Here is a 20801-nt window from a genome sequence, read left to right as displayed (position 1 = left end):
AGGAGGAAAGAAATTCACAGAAGTACTGGTAATTATCTACAGATGATGGGATTGTGAATGCTTTGAGTTATCATGTTAATATTTTGCTATATTTTCCAAGTATTCTGCAGTGAGCACTGCTACATTTAAAAATAAGGAAAACACTAATGCTAGTCAAATATTTAACCACACACAGTAGTTAATAGCAGAGACCACATCTCCTGGGTTCTGCCCCTTTTGGCATGCCAACATCCACAAAATTTCCTGTTCCTATTTGCTTGCTGTTTGTTTTCGATTTGATAATGTCAAAGTTAAAGGCCATGAACTAGATACAAGATTTAGAGTATTTGTAAATATAAAATAAAAGAGTAAGGGCTTGTAATGAGTCCGTTGGAATTAATTAAAAATATAGACTGTACTTCCTTACCTTTGTAAATGAAATGGCAAGTCATCTGTAATTGGTCGTGATGAGCGGCCTATTCATTGTTGAGACTGTTTTCTTTCCCAGGTTCCTGTTAAAATAGAAATCACTATTCATTATTTATTCATACCTCTACTTCATCTCCCAGAAAAGATCAGAGGTGGCTATAGGGATACACACAATGCAATCAGTTAAAACTAAAATAAAGAAATGTGTGTATAAATAAAGGGAAGGTAAAGGTGAGGAACAAGACGGTACCAGCGGTATGGGCTGTGCACAGAATGTGAGCCATGTGATCCTGTATAGTTGTGGAATACCCTGGTCAGTCTCCAGTTTGACTCTGAGATTCCCAGTGGTCACAGCAGAGGAAGAAATAATCAGTTACGTAAATGCCCAATGTTCATAAGATAAAAACAAGTCAGTTGCTCAAATGAACCACATTGGGGATTGAGGCTGCAGTGGAAATTTCTCCTGTGGGTCTTCATAAAAGAGACCCCACGTGATGTGTGGATAATTTTGCAATATTATCCCTGTGATAAATCAACTGTGATTTTCGTGAAGGTTGTTTCAATAACACAACTTCAAAGACGGTTCAACAAACCTTTTTGCCCTATAATTATGTTTTTGTACAAAAGAGATACTTGCTTATGGTAACCAATTTCAAAACTACAATCTAAAGTAAAAATGAACAAGGGCCCATCAGTTTCGCCCCAATGAGATAACCAATGGTAACAGTTTGTTGACTAACCTTCCAAAATCTTCCCTATGCTTACACACACACACGCACACACTTATTTCAGCCACTTCTATCAGCATTTTAAAGATATTTTTCAAATCTATATTATATATCTCTCTCACTTGAAAATAACTGTATCAGGACTTCCCTGGTGGCACAGTGGTTAAGACTCCGTGCTCCCAATACAGAGGGTCTGGGTTCAATCCCTGATCAGGCAACTAGATCCCACTTGCATCCCGCAGCTAAGAGTTCGCATGCCACAACTAAGGAGTCAGCGAGCTGCAACTAAGAAGCCCACAAGCCACAACTAAGAGGCGCCCGCCTGCCGCAACTAAGACCCGGCGCAACCAAAAAAAAAAAAAAATGTTACAAATGGAATCCTATGGTGTAACCTTTAAAAAAAAATAATTGTACCATATTCCACAAAATGGATACACCATCATTTAAGCAATCACTCCCTCCTGGACGAACATGCAGACTGTTTCCAGATTTGGCTACTGTAACCAGAGAAGGAATAAACAGACTTACATAAACATCTTTAGTGTTCTAGTACTTTTATTTCTGTGGGAAAGAATCCTGGAAATTGATCCAAACTTGATAAGTGCATTAAGTATTTGAAGGACCTTTGTTACATTCTTTTCTGTAAAAAGGGTGAAGCAATGAGTCCCACAGTGCATAATGAGTACCTGCTTAATGACATACTAATCAGCACTGGATGTTCGCCATCTTTAAAATGTTTGCCAATCTAATGGGCAGAGAATGACACCTCAGTCATTTTACTTCACAGTCTCTTACCACTAACGGGGCCTACCCTCTTCATAGGTTTACTGGTGATTTACATTTTCAGTTCATGTCCTTTGCTTATTTTTATACTGTGCTGTTTATCTTTTTTTCTTTTATAATCAATCTGTAAGATCTCCTGGTATATTAAACATTAACTCTGTCATATGAGCTGCAAGCTATTGTTCATCTTTTGGCTCTGTTTATGGTGTCTTGTCAGGTAGACATTTTAAATATTTACATAGTCAAACCTACTAATTTTTCCTAGATGGACTGTGGATTTACTGTCTTACTTGGGAGAGTTCTCCCAAGCCTGATGTTACACTACATGTATTCTCCTATATTTTCTTCAAGTACCTTTATAGTTCATTTTTAACATTAGACCTTTGCTTCAAATGGAATCTAACCTCATCTTCTCCCAGATGGGTAGCTAATTGCCCCAACATCATTTACTTTATAATCTACCTTCTTCTTATTGGAAGGACATGCCTTCATGCCTCCTTTAGCAAATATTAAGTTTTCCTATATACCTCAATATATTATAGGCTCTCTGTTCCAAAGACTTACTTGTTGATTTCTAAGCTAATATGTTGTCTTAAATGCAGTAACATGCTGCTGCTACAAGTTCCCCACACTATTTTTCTTCCAAGTTTATATTTTTATATGGACTTGAAAATCACATTGCTTAACCTGAAAACACGTCCACCCCACCAACCCCCTGCCAAGTTGGAATTCTGACTAGAATTATATTAAATTTACATACTACTTTGGGAAGCATTAATATCTTTGGAATTTTAAGTTTTCTTATTCAAATCATGGTATAGTTCTCTATTTCTTCAAATGTTATTTTATATCTTTTACTACAACCATATTTTTGGTTTTTGTCTTATGTCTTACTAAATTCATTCCCAGATACTTTAGTTTGTCATGCTTTTAAATAGGGATTTTTCTATTTGCATTTCTAACTGGTTATTAACTCACAGAAAGAAAATGATTGGGTTTCATCTATTATCTTTCACCCAGTCATTTAATCAAATCCTCTTACAGAATTTTAAAAGATTTTAGGTAGAGTCTCAATCACATTACCTGCAATATTTATACATCTTACTTCTATTTCTTTTCCTATTACATTCACTGAACTTCTAAAAAAAAGTTGAATAATAGCAGTTGAGTAACAGTAGTAGTGCTTGGTATTTATAATATAATCCTACAGTAGTCACCAGCCTCTATAATGTTTTTGTTTGTTTGGTAGCATAGTAGCTTCTTTCTGCTATATTCTACTTTACTTTTTATTAGGAATGTCTACTGAATTATATCAAATGCATTTTCAGCATCAGTTAATATAATCATATAATTGTTCTCCTTTATTCTACTGTGCCAAATACAACATTGAGAAATTTCACAATGAAAAATTATATATTTCTAGAAAAACCCTAACTTGGGTTTGATTTGCTACCATTTTTAAAAGGATATTTCCATAATTGAAATTGAATGATTTTTCTCCCATCTTTATCAGGTTTTGGTATTAAAAAATTAATGCTTTTCATAAAATTGGATGGCTTTTTATATGCACTTAGTTTTTTGGGATTATTCATTTCTTGGAATTTATAACCTTTCTTTGAATCAAATTTTCATAATTTATATTCTGTAAGAAAGCCATCGATTTCCTTTAGATTTTTAAATTTATTGTCATAACGTTAACACATAATATTTTGTTACTGAATTCTTTCGATTCTTTTGGGATCCAGGTAATGTCTTTTTCCTTATTCCTGATGGGGTGTGTGTGTGTGCATGTATGCATATGTGTGTGTGTGTGTGTGTGTGTGTATAGACATAAAATGTATATGTATTATATGTTGCATATATGTTATAAATATGTATTTTTGTTAGTCAGACTTCCCTTTTCTATTATTTGTTTTTGTGGCCATTTCCATTAATTTTAGCTTTTTTTTTTTAAAAAAATATTTATTTATTTATTTATTTTTGGCTGTGTTGGGTCTTCGTTTCTGTGCGAGGGCTTTCTCTAGTTGCGGTAAGCAGGGGCCACTCCTCGTCGCGGTGCGCGGGCCTCTCACCATCGCGGCCTCTCTTGTTGCAGAGCACAGGCTCCAGACGCGCAGGCTCAGTAGTTGTGGCTCACGGGCTTAGTTGCTCCGCGGCATGTGGGATCTTCCCAGACCAGGGCTCGAACCCGTGTCCCCTGCGTTGGCAGGCAGATTCTCAACCACTGCACCACCAGGGAAGCCCCAATTTTAGCTTTTAATATTTTCTTTCTTTGGGCTTTAAAGAATTTCTTAGATGCACTAGTTTATTTTCACTTTTTTAAAAAAATAGTATTAAAATCACTTAGGCTACAAAGTATTCCTGAATATATTAATGATTTCCTCATAAATTTTGATGTGAAGTATTCTGTTTAGTTAATTTCCAAATAATTTGTAATTTTGGACTTGATTTTCAATTTGATCCAGGAATCATCTATAAGAGAGTTTCTTAATGTTAAGCATTTATATTTTAATTATTAATCTTTTCATTCATTGCCATATTCTTGCTTATTGCACTGGGATCACAATATGGGATAAGTAAAATTTCCCCTCCCACCCAAATTCAAGTTTTTTCCTATGGTCATAGAAATAATTTTTTGTAAATGTTCCGTAGACCCAAGAGAAAAACGTTCCTGTGCCCTGTTTATAGGGTAGAAAAACACTATATTATTACCACCTTATAACATCGTCTACTTTGTCAAATTATGAAAAAATACAGTAAAATTCTCTGATATGGTTATATAGGTTAATCATATTCTCCTGTATTTCTACTTTTTATTTTTTGCCTTAAAATTTCCATAACTATGCTGGCCGTGTACAAAGGATATATGTATAATAGTGTCCTTGTGAATTGTACTCTTTATCTGCAAAAGTATCTTTTTTTCTTATTTAATAATTTTGGTCTTGGAGTCCATCTTAGTTGATGCTAATATCCTCACTTCCTTCCTTTTATTTGCACATGCTTGGCATCTTCTTGTCCATTTTTTTTATCTTCAGCTTTTTTAGTTATTGTCATTTGGTTTCAGCTGTGTTCCTGACAAATAGCTTAAAACTGGATTTTTTTTTTTAACCAATCTAAGAGTCTTTGTCATTTGAAAGGGGACTTAACAAATTCACATCTATTGTGATTAGATTATATTTGGTTTACTTCCATCATACTTGTTTACTATTAATTATATTTATGGTTCCTGCATTTATTTTTATCCATTCCTTTCTTGCTGGGTTAATAAAATTTACAATTCTATTTTTCCCATTAATTGAAATTTTTTATTCCACATATATTTTGCTCATAATTATCTTTCTATTTTTAAACCATTAAGAGTCTATATATTTCTAGTAAAAAAATAATAATAAAATGACTTTATGCCATCCCACTACCCAGGCATTTTTCCTTTGGTCTACTGTGCTAGACACAGACCTGTGCCACCCAGATCTCCCCTCAAGGAGGGAAGGTTGTTCACCACTAGGAGTGTGGTCAGCAGACACCTCGGGCTGCCAGCCCTTTCAGGGTCTGCCTCTGCAGGGAGCTACCTCACCCAGGCCCTGGCCTCTCTGGGGCTGCACACAGCCTGTGACTGAACGATGGGGCAGCTCCCTACTGAGTTGGCCCCGGCTTTGTGGGTCCTACATGGAAGTCTGACTTCTTCCTCTGCTTGCCTGACTGTGCTTCCCCCCTCCTCCTTTCAAGGTTGTATTAGTCTCCAAACTGTGTGGTTTAAAACGATGGAAATTCATCCTCTCACAGTTATGGAGGCTGAAAGTCCAAAATCAAGGTGTCAGCAGGGCCCTGCTCCCCCCAGGCTCTGGACTGCATCCTTCCTTTCCTCTTCCTAGCTGCATGGTGGTGGCCGTTGAACCTGAGCGTTCCTTTGCATGCCGCTGCATCACTCCAGTCTCTGCCTCTGTTGTCTGCCTTCATATGGCATTTTCCTCTTCTTATACTGACACCAGTCCTATTGGATTAGGACCCACCCAATGACCTCATCTTAACTTCATTACATCTGCGAAGACTCTATTTCCAAATGAAATCATGTTTCACAGGTACTGGAGGTTAGGACTTCAATATATGTTTTTTTGACCCTAAAAACATCTTGCACCCAAAACTCTGTCCCAGTGCCTGCTTCTAGAGAGCCCAACCCATGACATCTCTTCTCTTCCTCCTCCCCAAGAGGAGATATATGGAATATTTTTACTCTCTCACCGACTGCTCCATTTTGAACCACTAAAAAGCTTCTCTTAGTTGACACAGCTCTTCTTAATGAACAATTTATAGTTCACAGTCATATTATTAACATTTATTTACACTTGACTATAAGTTTTACAAGGTTCATTGCTCATCATTGTTTCTTTGGCTCTTCATCTCCTCCTATCCGAACACCTTTGTTCTGATTCAATTTTCATTCAGTTGGAACAACTTCTCAAGTAGTTCCTCAGAAGTGGCACATGGATGGTCTGCTCTGTGTCATTCCACATCCAGAAATGTCTTTCCTTTGTCCCCATGTATAACTAGATCTCTTGGATTCTTGGCTCCCAGCCCTTTCTTTCATCTCCCTATTGATATGACACTGCTGTCTCCTTGCTTCCTGGCTTGCAGATGAGTAGTTTCATGCTAGTCTGATGCTTCTGTCTTGGTAACTTATTGGTTTTCTCTGTCTAGAAACCTATGAGAGTTTTCTCTTTTAACACATAGTTCAAAAATTCCATAAGGACAGATGTGTCTTTTTTCATCAATCCTGCCCAGCAAAGGGAAACTGACAAGAAGCTGTTACACGGAGATCTGATGACTTAAACCATGAATAATATGTAGGCTATCTAGCTGAGGAATGAACGGACTTCATATCCTTCAGGCAGTGCTCTCTGAAAATTATTTCTCGTGACCAACCTTTTGATAAAAACTGGACAGGAGAGCACTCAAAATTATAGTCTCTGGCAAGAGTCTGGAATGCAGAAATTCTAATGGCCAAGTAAGGGCAGAATCATAAGACTCAGGTCTCCTTAGGAGATGTGTTAATATGTAATCTGACACGAGACTCCCAGTTAGAACTTATTTTCTTAAATTATTTCTGATATTAAACAGAGCCAATTTATAGTGTCATATGATTAGATTGTTGAAACACCAGCTCAGCTAACAATAATACATGCCAAGCAATGAAATTTTTTTTGACTTGTTGATGGCTTGTCTATCCTTTCTGGTATTTGGTATCTGGATTCTGTTAGCATAAGGAATAAATAATTTATACTATTTCAGAGCCTGCTACATTTCTATGCTTTCATTCAATTTGAGGGAAGGAAAGACTATGATTTATTGAGCAACAACTATGTGTGAGATGCTGTCACAAAAAAGATTTCATTTAATCCTGCAACGAATCCTTTGGCATTCTTCAATTTAGCTTGTGTGATTCTGACACTTGTAACTGACTGTCCTATAACATCCATGGGATGCAGTCATTTTTAATTTTGCTGAGGCTCTCGCTGTGAGGCTGGTTTGCAGAAGTGAAGCCCTTAGTGGTGAATAAATATAGCAACTCCCAAACCCCTCCATCTCAGCCTGGTTTGCTGTGCTCTTTACCAATGTTGAGCATCAGAACCACTGGGGAGCTTTATGAAAATTCAGGTTCTCAGGCCATGCACCAAAACGACTAAATCACTGCCTCTGCATGGTGGGTCTGGGGAATCAGTTTTTTCAGTATGCTTCAAGGGCTTGGGTTCTTCTAAGCTACTCTAAGCAGTAGGGGCAATAAATATGTTTTATCACTTCAAGAGAGATGTTAGGGTCCAGGAGGGAACACAGAACCTATTCTGGGTATGTTAAAGAAAGAGAATTTAAGGCATGGAATTAGTTATAAAAGTGATGGGTGAGTTAAAAAGCTAAGCAAAAGATGGTGATGAAATGCAGAGACTAACATCGGCACCCCAAGGGCTAGAGGCACACCAAGGGAAGGGGTGTTACCAGACCTCAAAAGTTGGAGGGATCTGCAGAACATCATGGCGAGGGTGAACTGGAAGAGGTTGGAACTACAGAAGGAGGGGGTACATTTGGAGGCACGGTGAAGACAGTCACTGCTGGGGATACTACCCAGGACAGAGAGAGGGGGATACACTCTAGATTCTCCCTCAGCCCATCTACCCAGCAATCCCTGTCTATGGCTCCCATGGGCCAGTCTACTGAAAACCATGTGACACAGGGAGCCCGAGAAATGTATCCTCTAGGAATGCCTGACCTGTGACACAGAACAGGAGAAGAGTGAGGAATGGCTTTGAGGACAAACAGGCCAGTGATGGGCTACAGAATGAGATATAAAAATGAGATAAAAGTATGAATGTGGGAAAGCAGATATGAGCTAATGATATGCACAAGATACATGGTTCCCAAGGAAAATGTGGATTGGGAGGCAGGCTAGGAGCTGGTACAAACATTTCTATTTTTATGACTCTGGGGATTTGCAAAGAGCTTAAATAGATCACTACAAAGTAGCCAGGGTCTACTGCAGCCTCTTCATTAAGTGTAGGAGTGAGGCTGTGACTTGGGACAATTTGCCTGGGGTCAAGTCAAGAGGTGGTGGGGCTGAGACTTGATCCAGAGCTGTCTGACTTCAAATCTACTGCTCATTCTACCATACCACACTCTCCCTCCTGGTTATTTGACAAAATGTTGGAAGACTGTCTACTAAATATTGCATTGCATTTTTCAATTTGTAAATGCAATCAGGAGGTTAGCTGACAGTATTAATTTACATAATTATTTCCTGTAAAACGTGTTCAACATCAGTGAGTCTCAACCTGGAGGGCATTTCTGAGTTTACAAGGTGGTAGGGGAGCTTTTTAAAACTCTACAGTTAAAGAATGGACTTGAGGACACGGGGAGGGGGAAGGGTAAGCTGTGACAAAGTGAGAGAGTGGCATGGACATATATACACTACCAAACGTAAAATAGATAGCTAGTGGGAAGCAGCCGCATAGCACAGGGAGATCAGCTCGGTGCTTTGTGCCCACCTAGAGGGGTGGGATGGGGGTGGGAGGGAGACGCAAGAGGGAGGAGATACGGGGATGTATGTATATGTATAGCTGATTCACTTTGTTATAAAGCAGAAACTAACACACCATTGTAAAGCAATTATACTCCAATAAAGGTGTTAAAAAAAAAACAAGAACAAAAACTCTACAGTTACCGAAGGTTTTAGATATATTATACTTGGGGGCCATATTCGAATTAGTCAGATGCAACCCTTTCAACCTCTAATTTCCCAGCTAGGGCCATTGAAGTCAGTATTTTTAATTTGCCACAGATGAGTTTGCTCCTCATGCAAGGCCAAATGAGGGGGGAAATGACTAATTATCAAATTACCCAACTAAGTAGGCCAATCTATAGATACAAGAGGCGAGGGGCAGTAGCCATGAGTCCTTACTGATCTTCCCATGAAAACAACCTCTTCATTAAACACCGATGAAGCAACGCAACAAGGACTAATGGGAAGAACAGTGCAAGAGGCCTCTGAAGGCTTTGGTTTTTGGTCCATCTGTGCTACTGATTCTCTATGACCTTGGGTCCTATCCACTTCTTTTCTACCATGAATCCTGCTGACTCTGTTACGTGGCGCTTCTGGTTTGGTGCCATCGCCAAGTTTCTTGGGTAGAGCCTCCCCTCAGATCCTCTTTGGAATGAGGAGGAGACTCACTAATCATTTGATCATCATGAGTACAACCTGCCCTATGGGAATTGATCTTCCACAAGTTAGCCATATTCAAATGTTTTCATGCCATTCAGGCTATCTATGGTAACATTTCCTAGATCATTTCCCAATAGAGAAAGCAATTAAAACACAATTTGGGCCTTGGTCATGTCTGCCTGTTAATGTTAATCATTTCTGTTTAAATTATGCTCTTCTGAGTTCATTTTATCTGCCATCAAACTAGTTCACTTTTTCATGCATTCATCAACATCACTGAACAGTACATGGTAGGCTATGAGCTTGGTCCTGGAGCCATAAAGACAGATACAGATTCTCGTCCTCAAAGAAGTCACATCAGCAGCAGGAGAGGCAGACATGGGGACAGGTACAATACAACGTGCCACGTGCTTTACTAGGGTTCTTGGAGAAAGAGCTGCCCAAGTCAGCCTGTAGGGACCATGGAAAGCTTCATTTATGAGGAACACTGAAACTGAGCAGTTTCTGGGGGGCACAAGGTTGAGAGGTGGAGGGTGAGGAAGATGCCAGGTGCCATGGCAGCTTAAAGAAAGCCCCAGCAGGATGAAGCATATTTAACACATTTTCCGGCGTGTTCTCTGAGATCTTAAATCTTGCATTTTAAGGATATACCCAGAAGCAGGCTTAGGATGTTACTTAAAGGGTTACAAACAGACATCCAGATTGCTCATTCCACCTACGATCACAAACCCCTGTTCAGTCCGTTGCCTAAATAAAAATAAATTTGTAAAAAATGTATATGGTTTTCATGAAAACCTAGAAAGTCATTCTTAGGAAAATGTCAGCCTTGTAAATAGTTTTGCTGGGGAGGTAAGAAGTATTGTAGTCCTTCCCGTGCACTTGGAAGGGGTTTAATACTCTTTTAATGTGGTTTTGGCAACAAACAACAACAATAACAGGACAGGAAAAACCAAAGGCCTAAAAATGTGATAGGTTATTTTCCAAGGCTTAAATATAAGCAACAAAAATACACCAAACTGAAAACAATCCTTGACAGATTTTCCAAAGTAGAAATGCCTATAATTTTCAAATGGGAAAAAATTTCTGTTATATTAAGAAATCATAGGCTCATATTGATTTCTTTAGAATATTTGCATAAACTCTCAAAGAAATGCAGAAGATCTGCATGTTGAGTATCTGCACAAAGGAGGCCACCTATACACACATATGTTCAGACATATGGTATGTTACACATTTGTAAGCTCAGAAGCTGTAAAAATAGAACCGTGGTGCTCTTATAGTCAGTGTAAGGCTCCCCTATTCCTACTGATGAAAATCATTTAAATGAGGTTTCGTTTCATGTATCTAATATTTATATAACCAAGCTGCTGCCAAAACCAATTCCAAACGATGGCACCTGCTCGCTATGAATCCAAATGGAGACCAATCAAAACAAATTGCAGGGCTCTTAGAGTCTCTCACGAAACACACACATCAACTCTCAGAATGGCTCTCACCAAGTGAATAAACAGAATAGCTATAAATGGCGATGACAAAAGGCTCAGCATAAAATGAACCACTCGTAATTCATTTTCCCAACAAAGGTTGTGCTGAAAGAATTCATACGTCTTTTCAAACCAAGCCTTCACTGCAAACATTAGACAGAAGAAAGTAGCCCATGGAAACAACTGTGACGGGTGTGTTGGTTCCAGACCAGTGCAACTCACAGCCTTTCAGGAAGACACCATTATTGTACAATCTTCTCCTGCCCTGGTTTTCATGTTAAATACACAAAGACCTACTGTGTGTTTGTGCGTGTTTTGGGGTAGGGTAAGAGGGTGGGGGAAAGAGCTGAAAGTCAGGAGCAAATTCATACATGGTCATGACACCTGGGCTTCCATTTGGCACAAGGAAAAGCCTCTATGAAGACTTCACAAACATTGTCACTTTTTTGTCTCTTCCCAGAGACATCTGGGACAGTCACTAAGAATTGCACAGAGTTGGACTTTCTACCTCTATATAATGCTTACATTTTTTCTTTCCCAGGTTTTACTAGACATTTGATATTGGGTAGACTTCACAACATTATATTCTTACTACACTGTAAACTTTCTCATTTTTTATTTACCAGATTATGCTTTCTGTCCACATTTTATTTCTAAGCTATTTTCCTCTTTTTTCCCCCCAAGAGTATATGCCTCAGAAATTATTCAATTATTCCAATAATAATAACTGTGTAAACCATATGGGAATGAAAGCAGTCATGACTGGTAAAAAGAAGTAGTCCAAACAAAATAACCCAGATCGATTTGGTTTTGCTCCTGCAGCAGTGTTCAGGGCATTTCTGGGCTTATTTCATCTTCTTTAAAGAAAGCCAGAGCAACACAGATCTCCTATATGCCCCCCAAACAAGGGACAGGTAGTAGTTCACCCCAAAGCACATTCTTTTTGCCAGTGTTTGGGGGCTGTGTGTCTGAGGGGAAATCTGAAAGGACAGAGATGGGGGTAGAGAGGACCCTCAAAGAAAAGCACTGCTCAAGGGAATGGCAAACGCTCCGAAGAGACTGAGCAGGAGAAAAATTTTCTAGAGTTCTAGGCTAATAACCTTAAGAGTCAACAAGTAATAAAAGAAGTTTCAAACGAGGCACAAATATAAAAGTCTAGATAGAGGGAAAACAGTGGTGAGATGACCACTTATGACACACTCTCACCCAGAAGAGTATTCATTTACCCAAACATTGATTCCAGCACCTCTACGGTAGGTACTTTGGGGGGAAATGACAATGAGTAAGATGGTCCCTGTTGTCAAGGTGCTTAAAACTGAAGCCAAAACAAAAGCACAGAAATAATGGGCAAGGCTTTAACAGGATTAGGAGCTAATACCTTTTACTTGGCTTTGCTTCTAACAGGTATTCAATTATCACAGTCAGAGGGCTTACATGGAATGTTCTAAAAAATGCAATTAAAAATTAAAAACCAAAAAAAAAAAAAACCTTCACCCCAAAAACCCAAGGCCATGAGATCATAAATCAGTTATTAGTCCCTGAATATTAAATTTCCCAAGTTCTGTGTTCAGGTTTGAGGCATCCTGACAGAGAGTTGTTTTCAACAAACCAACAATTTAACTGGAGAATCAAGACTAAAGGAGTTGTTCAGAGAAGAGGAGGTGACAGGGTCTGGAGGAGGCAACCCTAATGGATGGAGCAGCTGTCAGGTGACAGCGGTGGGTGCATCTGGGAAAACTACTCCTGGTGAGAGAGGAAGATCGTCCTGACCTAATAGTGGGGGATGAAGTTGGAGATAGTAATTAGTCCCGGGCTAGATGGCCTTGGGAGCCAACCACAGATATGAAAAACTAGAGAACACCTGCTGAAGGCTTTTGAGTAGGAGGCCAATAATATTAAAAATAATAATATTGCTTAAAAGGAGACAAGATGAAATGGGAACAGAAGGCTGGATTGAAAGAGTGAACGCAGCAGTTGCTGCAGTGGTCACGGTGGTGAGAACCTAGAAGGCCAGGTTGAGCTCGAGACTGAAAGGACAGAGCCCTGAGTGGTGCTGACAATGAAAACACGGTCAGAACTCAGGCACTGCCAGGGCCTGTGGGAATTTGGGGGCCAGTCAGGGTGACTAATATTTCAAGCCTTCCTAATTGTGGACCATCATGGGAGTTCTAAGAGCAGCTGTCTCCCCGCCTGTGGTACCCTCCCCACATCCATTCCAGCCTCAGGATGAACCGAGGGGCCACACTAGGCCCAGGCTGAACCACTGGGTTATCCATATCGAGAACTTTCCCACAACGCAGGGACTAAGTGGTCACGTGGGGTTGGTCTTGGACTTCTCAGGTCAGGAGAGCCAGAGCCGGCCAAAGTCACAGGATAGTGAAACTGAGAACCTGGCAATTTAATCAGACTATAGAATGATGCACAGACAAGGCTCTGTGTTTCCAGACAGACAGAGATATTACTACCGCCTGCCAACACCCAGCCCTGGGATCTAGTCACGCTCCCTAGCTAGCAGCTGGCTTCTGGGAGAGCCCTGTATCTTCATAACACATCCACCATTCCCCTGAGCTCTTTGCAGGAGGTTCTAATCCTTATGGCCAAACTCTCCTTGACTAAGACAGAAAATCCACTATCAATAAACTACCACAGGGCTTCCCGGGTGGCGCAGTGGTTAAGAATCCGCCTGCCAATGCGGGGGACACGGGTTCGAGCCCTGGTCCAGGAAGATCCCACATGCCGGGGAGCAACTAAGCCCGTGTGCTACAACTACTGAGCCTGTGTTCTGGAGCCTGCGAGCCACAACTACTGAAGCCCTTGAACCTAGAGCCTGTGCTCCGCAACAAGAGAAGCCACTGCAATGAGAAGCCCGTGCAACCCAACGAAGACCCAATGCAACCAAAAGTAAAATTAAAAAAAAAAAAAGCTACCACAGGCTTAACTGAGGTCTTCACCCCGTCCTCCACCTGCCACCCTTTCCTCCGAGTCACGCCCTAATGGGCAAGGTGCTGACAACCAAGTGGTCACGGAAGTGGGATGGAGTCAGGCTGCCCGGCTTCACCGGCTGTATAGCCTCCTCATCTGAGACATGGGGGAAATGACAGTATCTCTCTCACAGGGCAGCTGTAAGGAGGGACCAATATGTAAAGCAGTCACGGTGTCCCGGGCATGGAGCACACACTCCATAACTGTAGCATTATTATTATTACCATCCTCCTCCTCCTCGGCTACTCTCACCAGCAGGCGCACCGTGAGCCGGAGCGGATCCTGTCACTGCTGTGATTCCAAACCTCACGTGGCCGCAGGGCAGGCTCCCAGCACTCGAGGCCCCGCGAAGTCTAGGGCTCACGGCTCCGCTCCACCTGCCCATTCCTGCCTCACCGCAGGTGGAAGGAGCCTTTACACACGCACACCGCTCCCCGCACCTCACCCACTCCCTCTCAAGTCTCAGGAGAGCATCTGCTCTTCCGCAGCCTCTTGCCTAAGCCCAGTGTTTGCTCTCCGTGACCTGTGCGTCAGTCACGTGCCTTTTGTCTCTGAGGACTTCCTTGATGCCTTCTATCCTTCTGTTCTAGAAGAACAGAGTGCTTCCTTGGCTGTGCTCGCAGAATCTCCATCACCCACTTACATGTTGGGGTTTGTGTGACCCCAGGCTGCATCTGCTCTCAGTCTTGCTCATAGTAATTAGTAGAGTTAATACACATGGAGCACTTTTTCTGTGCTAGGCACAGTTAAACGTACGTTAATCAACCCATTTAATTCTCTCAACGACTCCAGGTAACAGGCTTCTGTTATTACCCTCATTTTACAGATGAGAAAACTAAGGCACAGGGAGGTTAAATAGCTTATCCAAATTCACACAGTTAAGTGGCAGAACCACGATGTGAGCATACAGATTGTTCAGTTCCAAAGAAGGGCTCCTAACCACTCTACGAATACTGCCTATTTTAAGACTTCACTTATTTCCTTAAGTCCCCTGCCTGACAGTCTCTGCACCTTGCCTCCTGCTTCACAGAGGGATGAATGGTCCCTTCATTTGCTGCCTTCCCCACCTGTGAACTCTCACACACTGATTCCCAACCTTCTCTCTAGTCTGGGGCTCTCGCCTCCTCTCTAATGCACAGCTAAGGAATGTTCTGTGTTCCCTCCCGCACACACCAGTCTGGAGCCCTCTCTCCATCAGTTATCCTTTGACCTGGGTCTTCAACCGCTTTCTCTCATCTGGCTCTTTACCTTGGGAATATGAGCATGTTAATACCTTTCCTGAGACCCTTTCTCCCTGACACCTCTTCTTCACCCTGACACCCTCCTCTGGTTGCAACCTTCTCTCACTCCCCTTACGCTCAAGATCAAATCCTTCAAAGACCAGTGTACGCTCCTTGCCTTGACTTCCTCCCCCTCCCCCTTCACTTCTGGATGCACCAGCAATCCAGCCACCCCCATAACCACTGCAACTTCACAAGTAGACTACTGGCTGCTTCACCCATGAAGTTTCATTCGTCACCTTTCTGGACTTCTTCGCAGCATTGACCTTGGAGTAGCCTGCACACGGTGGGCTCTGAAATCTGTGTTGAACTGATGAATGACCAGTCTTCCTCCATCGACAGCGCCTCCTCCCTTGGCTACCCCGCATGGCCAACACTGTCGTTTGCCTACCCCAAATCCCCTTCCTCATGGTCTTTACTAACAGAAGCCTGATTTTGTTTGGGGGAGGCAATACGCCCAGTTAAACAAACAGAAAACTTATATTCCCAGACGTTTTACAAATGAAATGTTGGCAGACGTTTATGTCCAGGGAGACTTGTTAGAGGCAAACTCAGCTGGTGTGGGCATTTCTGCCACTTGTCACTTGCTCTTTGCCCTTTCTTCCATGGATGGCAGGCTTGAGAGGGAGCCTGAACCAGGATTCCACATATACCTGGTTTTCCCTTCCTGATATAGCCGGCTTTCCCCCTGCCTCTCTGAACACACCTTGGTCTCTTTGGCAGGCTCCCTCTTCTTGGGCTGCCTCTTAAAATTCATGTTCCTCATGGTCTTCTGTATTCTCCTCTTCTCACTTCCTCTGCATAATCTCTTCCATTACCCAAGGGTTCAACTGCCACCTACTTGGAAGAGTCCCCAATAACTCTTGAGCCTACATCTCTTTCTTGAGCTCCAGATCTATATTTTCAGTTGCTTTCAGGGTTCTTATATAGCATCTTAGGGGCACTATAACTTCTACAGTTTATCACAATCCTCCCCGCTCAGAGAATGCTGCCATCATCCATCTAGTTGTCCAAGCCAGAAACCAAGGGGTCATCCCGACTCCTCTTTTAACCTCATCCCACAGCCCATCAATCAAATTCTTTTAAATCAATCTCCTTAATGTTCTTTGATTCTTTCTCAGCATTTCCCCTGTTACTATCTTAATTGAGACTTCTTTATTTCTTGCACAGATTGCTGCCTCAGCCTCCTAATTAGTCTGCCTCGCTGGGGCACACTATTGCGAGAAGAATCTTTCTATAATGCAAATCTGTCTATGCCGCTCTCCTTCTTCAAAATCCTGTGGTAGCTTCCCACTGCTTCAGGGTGGAACTCAAAGTCTTTAGCACAGCACATGACCTCTCATGACCTGGCCTCTTTAACTCATCTCTCCTTGCTGCCCACCCCAGGATGGTTGCTGCCATATGGGATGATTTGCAGTTCTCAGAAGCCATAGCGCTCTCTTGCCTCCTTCCATTGCACACTCTCCAGAGCCTGACATGCCACTGTTCCTCCACCCCCTCCCCAGCTGGGTGTTTCTTATTCTTCAAGATGCACCTAAGGCATTGCTTCCTTCTACGAATCCACCCTTCCTCCTCCCGAGTCAGGGCTCAGTGCCTCTCTGTGCTCCCATGGTGCCCTGGTCCCGCCCCTATTGTGACACTTTGATTATACTGTGATTATCAGTTTCAATTTCTTTTCTTTCCACTACACTATCAGCCCTCTCAGGGCAATAACCTCTGTGTATTTCTCTGTAAATCACAGAACCTAGCACAGTGCTTGGCACACGGACTTGAAAGTGTGATGAATGTACATATAAGAATGTCTGCCACACTTCTTAGATAAGCTATCTTGAGTACAGAAAGGAGGTCTTATTTTCAGTCCTTACTTATTTTCAGTTAAGTCAATGCTTCATAAATGTTTTCTTCTTCTTTCTTTTTAGCATTGGATAATAAATGAATGTTTGGTTTTCAGAGTGAGAAACAAGATGAAAAACTAGGACGGTGATTTTGCATCCCAAATACTTCTACAAGAGTTCTCTTCCTCCCTCCCTCCCTCCCTCCCTCCCTCTCTCCCTCTCTCCCTCCCTCTCTCCCTTCCTTCCTTCTTTCCTTCTTTCCATTCCTGTTTTAGGTTTATTTCACACAACTGAAGTACAGTTGATTTACAATGCTGTGTTAGTTTTGGGTGTACAGCAAAGTGATTCAGTGTATATATATACTGAATTACTTTTCAGATTCTTTTTCATTATAGGTTATTACAATAAGTCGAATATAGTTCCCTGTGTTATACAGTAGGTCCTTGTTGTTTACCTATTTTACATATAGTAGTGTGTATCTGTTAATCCTTAACTCTTAATTTATCCCTCCCCGCATCTCATTTTCTTCAAATGGATCTCTTTTTGAACATTTAAAAAAATATGGCTATAAATGCAACTCATATCTATTATAGAAATATTGGGCAAATATAGAAAATCACACAGAAAATAAAACTGGCCAGCAATCTCACCGCCCAGAGATGCCCACTGTGTTCCTTTGGAGTGTCTTCTAATCTGCTTTCTGGTATGCTCACACACTGCCTTGCTCTCCATCCCCTCACTGCTTCTATGGCACAGGGGCTGAACTGGGCTGTGATACCCTGGGGCAAGCCTACGTCATTCATTCCAGCAGAATTCAACACAGCATGAGTCACAGAACAAAATAAGAAGACCCTGTGGAGCAGCCGTTCTAAGGAGTGAACTTCAATCTGAGATTGGGCTTCTCTTGGAGTGCGCTGTTCTTCATCTTCAAACCCTACTGGGGTATATCTATGCTGCAAAGCAACCTTACCTTTAAGTGAAAACTGTCTGGATTTTCACTTATCTGTTGGATGAGACTCAGTCCACTCAGGCAAAGATTTCTTTCCAAGTGGTGTATTAAGTTCACAGGAGTAACTTTCAATCTTATTATTCAACTATTTCAATTCCTATGGCTTTGAAAATAGGGGGGAAAATCCCCAATCTTCAGCTTTAGGATTTATTTCAAATCCCACACACCTGGCAGGCTACCTCAAAGCTCACCACCACGCTGGTATCTCAGTACTAAACATACCCTCTTAACGTCAAGGAAAAGGATAAATCTCTGATGTTTAAATGCAGGAATGCAACCCAGGAAGGATCGAGCATTGTTTTGATTATTAGCAATCCATGGAAAAATATGTGCCCTTTTCCTAGTGTTAATACCACTAAGTCTCCCTGGAATTCCAAGTTCTCTGCTGCCCAGGCTTGTCGTTTCCCCTTGAATAGCCCTACGTGGGGAGTTTCCATCAGAAGCTCAGGACGACTGTGTCTTGGCTCAAGGAAGGCAGCAAGCCACCCTCCCCCATACACACGATTTCAATTCACCTTATCAGCAGGCAGGCAGGCAGGCAGAGGAACAGTGACAGCCTAAAATACCTCTGAACCACCTACCTGTGTGGCAGCAGCAAGTGCTAACTGAGAGAGCCTTGAGAGCACTGGGAATGGGCACGGACACCAGTGACTTGGGTCAAGTTTCCTGTCTGGGATTCGGAGGGAGGTTGAAGAAGGAGATATAGGTATGGAGACAACAGCTCAAAATATTCTGACACTTGGAATGCTTACACCTAAACACCTCAAGAACAGGGCCCCTCTTGCCTGGGTTTAAGAGAGTTTTGCCTAAGAAACAGGAGGACCAGCTGGCAGTCAGAAAACAGTGTAATCAGCACTGAGATGGGGCGGATACAGGTTGCCCAGGGGAGCACATGGAAGGGGCACATTACCTGGATTCCAGGAAGGCTCCTCTAAGGAAGTGATTCCTACCTGAGTTGTATCTTAAATGACTCGCAGAGAGCAACGTAGAAAAAGCTGGAATGGCTATTTCCAGGACACAGGAGCAGCATTTGCAAAGACACAGAGGTGGGATAACATGGTGCCTTCTGGAAATTACCAGTTATTTGTCACGGTGGAAATACAGAGGTACATGTTGGGGAGGGGTCTGGCATGAATCTGGAAAGTTCTGCAGGGAAGGTCTTGTGTGCCATGTGTTTGGAATAAGAGAAGAGTCACCACTTGGTTCATTTTCACAACTGGCGTGCGCCCTAAACTGAGTCACTGATGAACAAAGGATATGCACTACAGAGAGAGGGTTTCAGTATTATCAATCACACTCCCAACACTTTTAAAAAATCGATTCAAGCTAACATTCTAATGGGTAGTGTGGTCATCTCAAATATAATTTCAGCTAGAGCGTCACTTTCCGTTGCTTTGGGCTTACATGTCCAAGTGATATCTCCCTTGGTGCTTCTCACAAGTACATTAGACGTAATACATCCTAAACAGAACTCAAACACCCCTACTCCTGCCCCTTCCAATCTCGCATCTCGTTCAACGTCACTCCATCCCCCTTTTTACTCCAAGTGAGTAAACTAGGAATCATGCTTGCTGTCCCCCCTCCCCCCTCACCACGCCCTCCCCCAAGTCCTGCTGATGTCTCACAACCACCTTCCCCTCTTCATCCTCCCCTCTCCATCCTACTGCTACCCCTTGGGGTCCCCGTTACTGGCATCTCTTGCCTAGATGAATACAACAGCTTCCCAATGGGTTTCTCCGCTTCCATTCTCCACAAGCAAGAACGATCATGAAGAGGAAATCTGTTCAGGTGAGTCTCTTGTGTAAAACCCTTTAATGCTTTCCCATTGCATTTAGAATAAAATCCAGACTCCTGGCCTTGGCCTGTAAGACCCTGTAGGATCTGCTGATTACCCTGCTCTTCAACATCATCTCATGCTGTTTTTCCGCTTACTCACTAGGCTTCAGCCCCACTAGCCTTACTGCAATTCCTCAAACACACCAAGCTCTTTCTAGCTCAAGGGCTCTGCACACGCTACTCCAGGTCTGTAATGCTTCTCCCTGACCAGCCTGTACAGAACAGGTGCTTCTCTATCATTCAAGTTCTCAGTCCCTCATTTACTTCCTTCCTAATCTTTATTGTAGTTGGCAAGGATTCCGTTGTTTGTCTCTCTCTCTTTCCCTCCCTCCCTCTCCTCTTTTTTTTTTTTGGTCTGTTACCTCTCACTATAATATAAACTCCATGAAGCAAGGTAGAATTAATGTGTCTTTTAGAAAACTGAGATAAAATTGTCAATGAAAGGTCGGTGTCTGGCCTAGAGTAGGTGCTTAAGAAATATTTACCAAGTGAACAATGTTACAACCATATTAGAAATTCACCCCAATTATCGCTCTCCAGAATGTTGTTAATTAGGCTTCCTAAACTTAAAAAAATTCTTGCTTATAAAACAAGATTAAAATTAATGAAGGAATCATTATACTTTGAGGAAGCTTAACTCAAATCTGGGCTCCAACAGATTATTTTATTTGCATGTGGTACTCCATGGAGAATTTAAAAAAAGAAAAAAAAAAACTACCATGGATACAAATTCATTTATTTTAAAAAATCA

General features: G+C 41.8%; 1 protein-coding gene across 5 annotated transcripts in view; it reads right to left on the bottom strand.

The window, feature by feature from the left end:
- The window catches only part of PIP5K1B (phosphatidylinositol-4-phosphate 5-kinase type 1 beta), a 349897-nt gene that overhangs the window by 217085 nt on the left and 112011 nt on the right, over nucleotides 1-20801 (bottom strand). For 4 of the 5 annotated variants that reach the window (XM_057548627.1, XM_007182239.2, XM_007182240.3 and 1 more), the window contains exon 2: nucleotides 407-491. The gene's annotated coding sequence lies outside the window, so the exon portion shown is untranslated. Of the gene's footprint in view, nucleotides 1-406; nucleotides 510-20801 lie in introns of all 5 variants that reach the window. The other variant, XM_057548626.1, reaches the window with a different exon arrangement.

The sequence above is a fragment of the Balaenoptera acutorostrata genome, chromosome 6, assembly GCF_949987535.1.
Source record: "Balaenoptera acutorostrata chromosome 6, mBalAcu1.1, whole genome shotgun sequence".
Lineage (NCBI taxonomy): Eukaryota > Metazoa > Chordata > Mammalia > Artiodactyla > Balaenopteridae > Balaenoptera > Balaenoptera acutorostrata.
This window is presented reverse-complemented; position numbering and strand designations above follow the sequence as displayed.